Source organism: Etheostoma cragini, chromosome 11 (genome assembly GCF_013103735.1).
Source record: "Etheostoma cragini isolate CJK2018 chromosome 11, CSU_Ecrag_1.0, whole genome shotgun sequence".
NCBI lineage: Eukaryota > Metazoa > Chordata > Actinopteri > Perciformes > Percidae > Etheostoma > Etheostoma cragini.
Window position 1 is genome coordinate 25,162,051 of NC_048417.1, and position 3,588 is coordinate 25,165,638.

Genomic DNA, 3,588 nt, shown 5'->3' on the forward strand with positions numbered 1-3,588 from the left:
GAGAGAGAGAGAGAGAGAGAGTGTGTGTGTGTGTATATACACACACACACACACACATATATTTTATTTTATATATATATAAATACATGTATATACTGTTTCATGTAGTATATATATGTGTGTGTGTGTGCATACATATGTATTTGTGAAGCACTTTGGTGCAAAGTGCTGTTTAACTGAAACTAGAAAATGCATTTTCTGCAGAAAATGTGTGGGAATGCTCAATTGCTGAATTGCTAAAGCTAACCTGGTTGAATAGCTTAAATCAGTAAAAGTTGTAAGAGTTGTTGAAAAAGTAGAAATGGCTTTAATTAAGTTGAATAACACCACAAATGTAAAAAAGATGTGGAAATATTTAAAAAATTTAGAATGAGCTGAAGTAGTAAGAATAGTTGAAAAAGTAGGAATGGTTTTAATTAAGTTGAATGGGTTATTCAACTTAATTACAACCATTACCACTAATGTAAAAAAGAAAAAAACTCTAAGCTAAACTGGATAACTATTAGTAAGTATATATTAGTGTGTCTATATTAGTGTGTATATATTAGTGAGTATATATTAGTGTGTCTATATAAGTGAGTATGTATTAGTAAGTATATTTTAGTGAGTTTATATTAGTAAGTATATATTTTAGTGAGTATATATAAGTGTGTACGTATAATTTAAGTATATGTTAGTGTGGATATATTAGTGTGTATTTATTAGTGAGTATATATTATTGTGTATATATTAGTGTGTAAATATTAGTGTGTATTTATTAATGAACTATTCATCGACTAATCAAGATAATAATCGTGAGTGTCTGGTATTCAGCTTATAATAAATAAATAATCATATTTTCGGTTGTGTGCAACTGAAAACAAAAACAAAAACAAGAATTATACAAGAATGTGAAAATTATGTGTGACTAAGTGTGTTTCTGGGGTGTTGTTGGTAGGCTGTGTGTGTGTGTGTGTTTGACTGTGTGTGTGTGTGTGTGTGTGTGTGTGTGTGTGCCTGTCTCTCTGTGTGTTTGTGTGTGTGTCTTTTTGTGTTTGTGCGTGTGCCTCTGTGTGTGTGTGTGTGTCTCTCTCTCTTTCTGTGTGTGTGTGTGTGTGTCTTTTTGTGTTTGTGCGTGTCCCTCTGTGTGTGTGTGTGTGTGTCTCTCTCTCTCTTTCTGTGTGTGTGTGTGTGTATGTCTCTCTCTGTCTCTCTCTGTTGGCATGTCGACGAGCATTTTTATCCCAACAAACTGCAGAGTGCCTTCTGTTCCTCAAACACTTTCTCTTCTTCATCCATTAAGTTAGAAAAATAACATTTCTTAACATATTTCTATGTTCCTTCTAATCTAAATCTTCAGGTCACTTCTACACATTTAGCGGGACAAAGATCCTGCCACCTAGGTTTGTTGTGATTACATGTTTGTATTTTTTGTATTCAGAAAACATAATATAGTAAAGATAATATTGTCAAAGAGTTCCAGACAACACGCTGGGACATAGAAACAGAAACAGGCGGTCAGTCAGCAGGTCAGAAACAGGAAACACCGCCAGGAGGGCTGAACGCTGCCAGACCAGCTGACCAATCACAGCGCCAGGAGGGCTGACCGCTGCCAGACCAGCTGACCAATCACAGCGCCAGAAGGCCCGAATGCTGCCAGACCAGCTGACCAATCATGGCGCCCGGAGAGCTGAATTCTGCCAGGCCAGCTAACCAACCACAGCGCCACACTCAGCCCACTACATACACACAGTGGGGAGAAAAAGTACTTGATCCACTGCTGATTTTGCAGGTTTTCCTACTTCCAAAGCACGTAGAGGTCTGTAATTGTTATCATAGCTGACACTACACTTTAACTGTGAGAATCTAAAACAAAAAAATAGTTTTTCTTTAACCCACATGTTCCTGTCAACTTGCAACTTTGTTTTTCTGTAAACTAGTGTAAATTTTAACATTTTTTGTTCTTTTTCTACACTTTGAGGTTTTAGTCAATTTTATTCTCATTGACAAGTTTTCCTATATCAATGTTCTTTTTACCAAAATAACATGATTGATTCCACGCAATGCTCTTTGGCAAGTACAAATCTCTACTTTCATTAATTTTGGGGTGTCTTATTCAATTTTATAGCATTTGAAAACAAATGGAAGTGGTTTTGAAATAGTATTGTGTAAATGTTCACATATTCCAGTCTGTTACTATCCATCAACATACATTCCTTTAATTTTGTCTAAATAATTCCTAATTTCTGCTTTTCTAACTCAAACATTACGTATAATTTCCAAATATGAGGTTTATTGACCATCAATTCAAAAAATAACTATAAAACTAGTTAATAAGTTAGTGTTACGATGTGTTAAAAAAAGTGACACAAAAACGTATGAAAAAGTTAAAAACATCAATAAAAAGCATCAACAAAAGTGTTGATTTTCAAATTTGACGGGAAGACAACACAAGGGTTATTAGTCCGTGTACTTGGCGGCCAACGGATTTTCGTTTTGAAATGAAATAAAACAAAAACAAAAAACAACCAAATCTGATAGTTCATTCGTTTTCAAAATAAAACCAAAACTCAAAAAAACAAATAAATGGCTTGTTTCCTCAATATTCTTTTCCAAAACCAAAAGGAAAGAACGGATAACATCTATTTTTTCCAATTTACAATGTTGAGCTCAAATGGAAAAATAGATAACAAGCGTTTCACCCCGTTTCATCCAATTTTTTTTTTTAATTCGACGCAAGATGCATGACCCGGATGTGACCTTAACTAGGACCAGAATCTGCCAAAAAAACAATAAGTCGAGACAAAAGATAGTGACCATAGACTGTATATTTATTAACGGTCTATGGTAGTGACATGGCCGGATTGGATGAATATTCCGACCTAATTTGCCAGCTTTTTGAAGATGGGCGAACTCACGCTGAGATTTCCACCGCGCTGCATCAGAGAGATGTCCTGAGATGCTCGGAAATGTCAGTCTACTAAAAGTGTGTAAGCTAACGTTAACCTTACACAGTGAGCATGGCACTCAGTGGCAGTATGGCATAAGAGAAATAATCAGTGCAACAGGGTGATCACACTGATTTAAGTGTTTTTCCACCTTTAAAATGTTGGTTAACTTTGCAATACACCAAAAAATGTAGCCTATCATAGTGGGTTTATCATAATGTTAATGGGATCTATGACTCTTTTCTTACTCACTCAGATGGAATTTGTTTCAGTGCTATATAAAATCTTACCAGAAATTAAAATGTTGACTTACAGTGGGACCTACAGTGGTCTAAGCTACAAAATGTTACAGGGTGTTGTCTTGAAAACATTAATGTGGGCTAAACTGAAACTACTGGTTAAGGTTTGATAGGTGAATAGACAATTCTGTTATACTTAAACTTTTGTAGTGAGTGACATGTAGAATTAAAAATACTGTTAGCTGCCCTACACAATTAGGGGTTTATGTTGATGTGCTAGCCTGAGATGGAGTCAAACTCCCAACCTGAATTACTATCCCAGACCTTCTGCACACAACAGCTAAAAACGTAAATACAGCAAGATTGTCATTCACGTTGGCGTTAATGACTCCCGGTTACGGCAATCGGAGGTTACGAAGATT

The 3,588-nt window shown here is 35.5% G+C and overlaps 1 protein-coding gene across 4 annotated transcripts in view; it reads right to left on the reverse strand.

The window, feature by feature from the left end:
• Positions 1-3,588, reverse strand: part of LOC117952683 (abl interactor 2-like) — a 71,316-nt gene that overhangs the window by 13,355 nt on the left and 54,373 nt on the right. The window lies entirely within an intron of this gene.